A 10,280-nucleotide genomic window follows, 5' to 3' on the forward strand; every position below is an offset into this window, starting at 1 on the left:
TATATATATATATATATATCTTATGCATGACTTTATGGTGTTAACATACTTTTTATAATGATATGCATGATGTAGTCTCATTTGATATACATGATGATGGTCTCACTTAGTATGCATGTTGTTGGCTATACTTGTCATGATGATGTATGAGGTGAAGGGAAATGCTTGTGATATCCTTGTTAATTTACTTGGTATGTGTGAGGTTATGAGGCTTCATATATATACATTGCACTAGTAGACTTAGATTGGGGTTATGATTAAGGTCTTGTGATGTATTGATGAAATGAACTCTAAATATGCAATGTTTATTATGGTTTCATTATGGTGATATTTATAGTTTGGACTTGTATGTTGTCTTGAGATGTGCATAAAGACTAAATGGATTATGACTAAGGTATAATGAATGAATGAGTTCGTACATAAAATCAATGATGTATGTAAGTATTATGTCCAATGTTAAATGAGTATGTTGTTACTTGTTGAATATGATGTGCCTAGTCTAGGGTGAGTTCATAAGAACACTTGGTGTGGATAGTATTACGGGATGTTAGTTGCACATTGCACTAGTGTGACTAGGGGTTGTCTTAGGTAATGGTTCTTACAACAAAGTATGTTTTATGATATGTTATGTCCTTATGAATGTATGTGGTTGAATTGATGAAGGTTGTATGAATGTTTACCATTGGTAAACTCAAGGTGATAAGTTGGTATGAATGGTCGAATGGGACAATATTCATGCACTGCACTAAACATTACTGAAGGGTTGCTTTAGGTAAGGGGTAAAGGTAAAAAGGAAACAACCTCACATGAAATAGGATAAACTAGAGTCTCACATGAGTTTTATGAGTTAATAAATTTTTAATAAGGTGAGAAACAACCTTTAATAGTTGGATTAACGAGGTTTGGAAGTGAAACATCGAGGGACGACCAAGACGTTCGAAAACTAGTATTTTTTGTGCTAGTGAGATCTAGAATGTTGTTCATGTTTTTATGTGGTTTGGAGTCTAAAATCAGTGGAGGTGACCCTAGTATCTAAATAATCGTGTTTAGGGTCAAAAATTCGGGTATGACTCCCCAAGGACCACCCTAAGGGTCCTTGAGGAGGACCCAAACATTGGGAGAAGAAGCTGCCAATGCAGCTTGTGGGAAACACCTAGTGGGAGTGGCTTCGCGTCGAGGACCTGCTCAACCAAGGACCAAAATTTGATCAGCATCGCGGACCTCTCTATCCCAAAATTAATTTCCAAAAACTAATGGGAACACCTCCGCGACGCGGACTTGTTCCCCAAAGAAAATTCTGAAAATAAAAGTCAAGTTAGACTTAATGAAAAGGTCGAACTAGTGTAGGCGTGTTTTGAGTACTTAGGAGATTTATTTGTAACAACCCTAAAAATGAAGTAGGTTAATATGGAGCCTCTAATGTGTTCTATGAGTTAATAAGTTGTTAAAATGATGAATTATAGTGTTAGAAGTCAGTTTAAAGAGTTTGGAAGTGAAACGTCAAAGGACGACCAAGACGTTAGGAAACTAGTCTAGTGTGTGTTAGTGTGTCCTTGTATGTTATGCATGTTATAAGGTGTTGTTTAGAGTCTAAAATCAGTGGGGATGACCCTAATACCTAGAGGGACATATTTAGAGTCAAAACATCCGAGCACAACGCCTCAAGAACCAACCAAAGTGTCCTTGAGGAGGACCCAAACATGGGCCAAGAAAGCTGCCGAGGCAGCAAAAATTTGGAGTTCATGGCGCGTTGCGCCAACAACACTTAAAAGGAAAAAATTTTGCCTTGTGACACGGGCTTTATACGAACCATTCTGTCTCAAAATTTTCCAGAACCAAGATTTGGAGGTGTCCTCGCGACGCACAACCATGTCCCAGATTTGGTCGCGTCATTTTAAAGTCAAATTAGACATGATTAAAAGGTCCAATAAGTGCAGGGGTCTTTTGGGTAATTTGGAGATTATTTACTGACGGTTATTGAGTCTTTTTAAACCCCAAAATACATCAATCAAACCAAACCTTCAAGACAAAACAAAAACTCTCCATTCTTTCTCTCTAGAACCTCTATTGATGAAGCTTTGAAGCTCCAAGGAAGAAGACCAAATTCTCAAAGTTTTTCAATCCAATTTCGTGAGCTTTCAACAAATAAGGTATAATGTTTCATCCTTGATTCTTCTTCCATTCAAGGAGCCACTTCCAAAGGCTTTTCTAAGACTTCCTAAAACTACGAACTTCGATTTTGAATTCTAAGCATGGGTTCTTGCATGAAAGGATTTAAATCAATATTTTATGAAGTAATTGATGAATGTTTAAAGATCAAAGCTTGTATGAATCCATGTTTTACATGAATTCCTATTTTTGGCTCTAATATGGGTAAATTGATCATGGCTTAGTTATATTGAATTCATTTGTAGATTGTATTGGGCTATTAAATTATGTATTGATTAATGTTAGAATTGTTCATGGATGCTTTATAATGTTGATATATATATTGAGTATTGATGGATCATTGATTTAGGTGAATTATTATCTTAGTCTTATGTATATTGTTGTGGGTAATATCTCTATTATGCGAACTTGTATTGGAAAGGCTAAAGGATGATGATTATTACTATGGAAAGGTGGTGAGTTGACCTAGTTCCTTCGTTTAGCATTGAATTGATATTTAATTGGTGTTGTTTGGTATGGTCGACTTATGGTGGCGGTGTGTACTCGATAAAATCATTATGAACATGGCCTTGTTGGCATTATATTGTGAAATACGGTATGATCATGATAATGTATACGAAAAGGTATAAAGTGAAGTTTTCATGTGATGTTTATATGATTTTGTAATGAGTCTATAATTCTGTGATTTGATGTATTGCCTCTTTAGTTGATGATATATGATGTGAAGGATTAGGGAGAGCCTTTAGAGAATGATGTGATATCTTGTGTGGTAGACTAGTTGTCCTTACTTGGTGCTTGAATGGTATTCATTGAATGAAAGTATGAAAGTATAGGATCAGTAGACTTAATTTTGTGCCCTTTCTTGAATGACTAATTGAAGTATTCTAGAATATGTCTTACCGGTTGACCTAAGCATGGTGCCCCTTCTTGATAAGTATAGAACCCTAAGTGAATGTGAACCCTGAATAAGAAAAGAAGGTTAATAGAAGCCTTGAAATGAAAGATCGTAATGGTGTCCTTCATGAGTGGAATGATGGAATTAGGGGTAGGTTGGATAGAACAACATTAAACCATCTCTAAGGAAATCATTAGAGTTATTCAAATAGTCCTTAGTTGGAAGCCCTAGTGGACCCATCCTTGGAAGAAAAGGGTATTGTGAGTTGGTAGGGAAAAGTGATGGTACCTTCTCTAATATACGTAGGGAATTATTTACGCTATGAGAAAAAAATAAAAGAACCGAGAGAATATGCTTGTGATAGTAGCTCTACATTAGATAAGGCTAGAGTACAAAGGAACCCTTGATATTCCTAAACAATGTGTCATCATGAGATGATTACTAGTTCTACCTTTGGCAAGTGGAACACCTTCCACGGTATGGGGTCTTATGACACCGGATTCCATACCTAGCTAGTGTGGTCTATGTCGGCTAATGCCTATTCATATCATATAGGATGTATACTCTAGTCATTGGATAGGTTCTAGAACATGTAGGTAGTGGAATGGAACGTTATTATATATATTGCACGAGTAGGTTTTGAAGATGCTAGGTGAGTTCCCTAGGTCCTCCAAGACCATTATATGAAGTCCTCTAATTGTTAATTTTGTCTTAAATGGCTTAATGAAAAATATTGACTTAAGTGAATGCATGTTGAATAAAAGGTTCATATCTAGGGTAGTTCTGAAGATTGCTTAGGTAGGCTTGAAGAGGGTGTATGAGTTGTCTCTTTTCATGTCTTACTTAGGTGAGTCTTAGAGTAACCTTAGGTAGGGAGTATAAATGATGAAAAGGGAATAATCTTACTTTGGGAAGTCTTGAGGATCACTTAGGTGTGTGCGAAGGGGTTGAATGGGCGGCCGCTTCAATCTTACTTAGGTGGGTCTTAGGATGACATTTGGTAGGAGGTCTAAATGTTTATATGGATTTTAAGTGATTATGATTGTATCTTATGGATTACTTGAATATGTCTTAAATATGAATATTGACTTGAAGATGGTTCTTATACTTGTGTTATGAGTTTTTTATCAGAAGAGCATGAACAAGTATGTTTTAAAGTAAATGTCTATTTCTGCATGGTTTTCTTGCATGCTCACCATACTTAGTGCATTCAATTAGTTCCATATGTTGTCTATTTTTACAAGTGTAGGTGGCAAGTGAGGATATTCTTAGAAGTTGAATCTTGGAAATAACATTCTCTAAAGATTGGTATATCATCATATGTTCGAGGACATGGCTAATGTTTTAGTTTTTTTTTTCGAAGACTTTGTAATAGACTATTAGTTCTTTTTATATTGATGTAAGGGTCGTAACCCTATGATATTCTATATGTCTAAGATTTATTATGATGAGACTTAGTTCTTTCTTATATTCTGTAAAAATTTGGACTATTGTTATGAATAGTTTTAGTTCCGCACTACTTTTCATATATATGCGATGAATGATGTTTAAGGGCTTGTATAAGACCTCCGAGAGGTCGAGTACGCCATGTAGCGACCTGGGGCGCTCTCGAGTCATGACAAACTTTGTATCACAGTATAAGGTTATGAAGTATTCTTTAAGATTCAAGTCTCATAAATCCTGTCTAGTAGAGTCTTGTTCATCGGTGGTGAGTCGCGAGACATCTACGAGCGAGAGGCTATAGGACAATAAAAGTTTCCTTTTCTTTATTACTCTTGTGTCGTTCCATAGAGTTGATGTTATAAGTTTCTTTTTCTAATCCCTTCTCTTGTGTTTAAAGGACATGAATATAAGAAGGGAGCCTGCAAGGAGAGTTAATGAGGAAGTGTTGAATGAGGGAGCTCCTTGAGTTGTGAGGATGAATACTCATACCTTTCTTGGATCTAAGGTGGGAGAGGATCGCCTAGAGTTCCTAGATGGTGTTTATAAGGTGTTTAGTGCTATGGGGGTGACTTCTAGGGAGAAAGATGAGTTGGCTTCATACTAATTGAGCGAAGTTGCTCAAGTGTGGTACACACAATAGAAACACAATAGGCCGGTTGAATTGGTTCCCATAGAATGGGAAGAGTTTAAGGAAGCCTTCTTAGGAAAGTACTTTCCCAGTGAGAAGAGAGAAGTTAAGGTAAAAGTGTTTATAAACCTTAGGCAAGGTAACATGAGTGTTGAGGAGTATTCCTTCAAATTTACCCTATTGTATAAGTATGCTCCATCCTTCGTGTCTAACCCTAGAGATGAGATTAGTAGGTTTGTGACTGGTGTTGCATACCTTGTGAAAGAAGAGTGTCGTACGGCCATGCTCCCTAATGACATAAACCTATCTAGCCCTATGGTGTATGCACAATCAATTGAAGAGTCCAAGCTTAGTAGGATTGCAAGAAATTTGAAGAGGGGTAGATCCGATGAGCAAAAACAACCTAGGTTTAAAAAGAGGACTCCAAACCAAGATGCTCCTAGTGCCCCTAAGGCCAACTATGAGAGGGGTGGTGGTTCTCAAGGTGTTAAGCTTACTTGCTCCACTTGTGGGAACAAAGACTTTAGGAAGTTTCTAGTCGGTACTAGTGGGTTCTATGTTTGTCGAAAGGATGACCACAAGGTGAGAGATTGTTCTACCATTGCAGCTAAGGGAAGAGAGGCCAAGAAATCTCCTAGTGAAGTTACAATTCCTATTCCTCCAAGTCGTGGTCACTTTTATACTCTCTAAGCTAACAAGGAAGCAAATCCGGATGAAGGTGTATGTAAGTTATAATTTTCCCTTTTATGTGTTGATGGGTTTATTCTAAGTGGGGGAGTATGGTGAACAGTTGGGTTGATGGATTTCCTCTATTCTCTTCTATTCTATTCAAGCTTGAGAGTTAGAATCTCTTAGTGAAATGAGAATGTAGAGTCTTATTGCATGATGAGGCGTAAATGTTGTTCCTACTTTCTTATTGTGTTTTCGGTATGTTGATTATATGGAGTTGATCTTCCTCCTAGAGATGTGTATTATGTATGATGTGGTATGGTTATGAGTTGCTAGTCTTGAGTCTTTATCTCTTGAAATCATTGAAAGTGTTTTAGTGTCATTCAAGGACGAACTTTTGTCTAACTGATGGAGAATGTAACAACCCTAAAAATGAACTAGGTTAATCTAAAGCCTCTCATGCGCTCTATGAGTTAATAAGGTTTAAAATTATGAATTATAGCATTAGAAGGCAATTTGAAGAGTTTGTAAGTGAAACGTCAAAGGACGACCAAGTCGTCCGGAAACTAGTCTAGTATGTGTGCTAGTGTGTCCTTGTATGTTTGTGCATGTTTTAAGGTGTTGTTTATAGTCTAAAATAAGTGAGGATTACCCTAATATGTAGGGTCAAAACAGTCTAGCACGACCCCCCAAGGACTGACCAAAGGGTCCTTGAGGAGGATCCAAACATGGGCCACGAAAGCTGTTGAGACAGCCAATATTTGTAGTTCATGGCGCGTCGTGCAAGCAACACTTAAAAGGCAAAAAGTTTGCCTAGCGATGCGGGCTCAACACAAACCCTTCTGTCTGTTAATTTTCCAGAACCAAGATAAGGATGTATCTTTGCGACGCACAGCCATGTCCCAAATTTAGTCACGTGGATTTTAAGTCAAATTAAACATGGTTAAAAGGTACAATAAGCGCAGGGGTATTTTGGGTACTTAGGGGATAACTTATCGACGTTTATTGAGACTTTTTAAACCCCAAAATACACCAATCAAACCAAACCCTCAAGCCAAAACAAAAACTCTCCATTCCTTCTCCCTGAAACCTTCATTGATGAAGCTTTGAAGCTCCAAGGAAGAAGGCCAAATTCTCCAATTTTTCAACCCAATTTTGTTGGCTTTTTACAAATAAGGTATGGTGTTTCATCCTTGATTCTTCTTCCATTCAAGGAGCCACTTCCAAAGGCTTTTCTAAGACCTTCTAAAATTTTGAACATCTATTTTGAATTCTAAGCATGGGTTCTTGCATGAAAGGAGTTAAATCATTGTTTTATGAAGTAATTGATGTTAATTGAATGTTTTAAGATCAAAACTCCTAAAAACCCATATATTACATGCATTCGTACTTTGGCTCTAATATGGATGAATTGATCATGGCTTAATTGAATTCATGTGTAGATTGTATTGGGCTATTGAATTATGTATTGGTTAATGTTATTATTGTTCATGGATGCTTTATAATGTTGATATCTATATTGAGTATTGATGGATCATTTATTTAGTTTAATTATTGTCGTAGTCTTATGTATATTGTTATGGGTAATATCTCTATTATGTGAACTTGTATTAGAAAGAATAACGGATGATAATTATGGATATGGGAAGGTGGTGAATTGACCAAATTACTTCGTTTAGCATTGAATTGATATTGATCTGTTATTTGGTATCGTCCATTTATGGTGGCGGTGTTTACTTGATATAATCATTATGAACATGGCCTTGTTGGCAATGTATTGTGAAATACGGTATGATCATGATAATCTATATGAAAAGGTAAAAAGGGAAGTTTTCGTGTGATGTCTATATGATCTTGTATGAGTTTTTAATGACGTGGATTGATGTATTGCCACTCTAGTTGGTGATATATGATGTGAAGGATTAGGGAGAGCCTTTAAAAAATGATGTGGTATCTTGTGTGGTAGACTAGTTGTCCCTACTTGGTACTTTAATAGTATTGAATGAATGAAAGAATGGAAGTATAGGATCGGTAGACCTAAGTTGGTGCCCTTCCTTGAATTACTAAATGAGGTATTCTAGAATATGTCTTGAACCAGTAGACCTAAGCATGGTACCCCTTCTTGATAAGTATAGAACCCTAAGTGATTGTGAACCTTGAATATGAAAAGAAGGTTAATAAGAAGCTTTGAAGGGAAAGACCGTAATAGTGTCTTTCTTGAGTGGAATGATGGACTTAGGGGTAGGTTGGCTGGAACAACATTAAACCATCTCTAAGGAAGTCACTAGAGCTATCTAAATATTCGTTGATTGGCATCCCTAGTGGACCCATCCTTGGAAGAAAAGGGTATTGTGAGTTGGTAGGGCAAAATGATGGTACCTTCTCTAATACACCTTGGGAATGAATTACTCTATGAGAACAAAGGCAAAGCACCGAGACAATATGCTTGTGGTAGTAACTTTACTTTATATGAGACTAGAGTACAAAGGAACCCTTGATACTCCTTAACCATGTGCCAACATGGGATGATTACTAAATCTACCTTTGGCAAGTGGAACACCTTCCACGGTATGGGGTCTTATGACACCGGATTCCATACCTAGATAGTATGGTTTATGTCGGATAATGTCTATTCTCATCATATGGATGTATACTCTAGTCATTGGATAAGTTCTACAACATGTAGGTAGTGGAATGAGACGCTATCTATACATTCCACGAGTAGGCTTTGATGCTAGGTGAGTTTCCTAGGTCCTCCAAGACCATTATGTGAAGTCCTCTAATTGTTACTTGTCTCTTAAATGGCTTAATGAAAAATGTTGACTTAAGTCAATGCATATTGAATAGAAAGGTTCTTGTCTAGGGTAGCTTTAAGGATTGCTTCGGTAGGCTTGAAGAGGGTGTATGGGCGGTCTCTTCATGTCTTACTTAGGTGAGTCTTAGAGTAACCTTAGGTAGGGAGTCTAAATGATGAAAAGGGAATAATCTTACTTTGGGAAGTCTTGAGGATCACTTAGGTGTGTGTGAAGGGGTTGTATGGGCAGCCGCTTCATATCTTACTTAGGTGGGTCTTAGGATGACCTTTGGTAGGAGGTCTAAATGTTTATATGGATTTTAAGTGATTATGGTTGTATCTTATGGATTACTTGAATATGTATTAAATATAAATATTGACTTTAAGATGGTTATTATATTTGTTTTATGAGTTTTCTATCAATAGAACAAGAAAAAGTATGTTTTCAAGTAAATGTTCATTTTTTCATGGTTTTCTTGTTTGCTCACCATACTTGGTGCATTCAATGGGCTAATTCCATATGCTGTCTATTTTTACAAGTGTTGATGGAACGTGAGGATATTCTTAGAAGTTGAAGCTTGAAAATAACATTCTCTCAAGATTAGTATGTCCTTATATGTTCGAGGACATGGCTTATGATTTAGTTTACTTTTTCAAAGACTTTGTCATTGACTATTAGTTCTTTTTAAATTGATGTAAGGGTCGTGACCCTATGATATTCTATGTGTCTAAGATGGCTTATGACGTGACTTAGTTCTTTCTTATATTCTATAAAAATTTGGACAATTGTTGTGAAAGTTTTAATTCCGCACTACTTTTCATATATATGTGATGTTTGATGTCTAAGGCTTATACAAGACCTCCGAGAGGTCCAGTACTCCGTGTAGAGACATGGGGGTGATCTTGGGTCGTGATATTATTTTAAACGGTTATACCCATTTTAGGTATTTTAAGAGGTTAAAGAATAGAAACCCCAAATTCGAATTCATTCTTCAAAATTAAACCCTTCCATCCCAAATAGATTCTCTTAAAACTCCATTAGAGGCCAAGCTCAAGCTCAAGCTAGGAAATAGGTTTTCAACTGATTTCTTCTTAAATTTCATGGGTATTCAATTAATAAGGTATGGTAACTCCTGATCCTTGGATAACCTTTCATTCAAGGAGTTCTACCAAAGATTTTCCAAAGAGTTTCTATGATTAAGTTTCCCAATTTTCAATCTAAGCATGGGTTCATTGTCAAATTGTTTTCAAAGAAATTTTAATGATGAATTGATGTTTAATCAATATTTTTAAGATTATTTTAGATGGAATTCCTTGAAGAACCCATGATCTCCCTAAATTCTCAATTTAGCGTATAAAGTGGGTTTTCTGATCTTGGTTGGATGTCAATGAAAATATTGTTAGATTTTAATGTATTGTTGAATGTTATTACTATCTTTATCTTTTGATTATGAATTTTTTAGGATTTATCTATGATTGATCATGGCTTGGAGAATCGGTATTGACCTAACTTCTAGTCTATAGTATTAGAATTGATGTTGTATGGTTTGGTCCTCTTATGGTGGCAGTGTTTACTTCTTGTCTATGTATAAATGTTGTTATCATGGACTTGAGGGAATTACATGTAAAGTAAATTTTTATTATGTTGATCATGAGTATGAAGGTTTGCTATGAAGATCATG

The sequence above is a fragment of the Solanum pennellii genome, chromosome 3, assembly GCF_001406875.1.
Source record: "Solanum pennellii chromosome 3, SPENNV200".
In the NCBI taxonomy this organism is placed as follows: Eukaryota; Viridiplantae; Streptophyta; class Magnoliopsida; order Solanales; family Solanaceae; genus Solanum; species Solanum pennellii.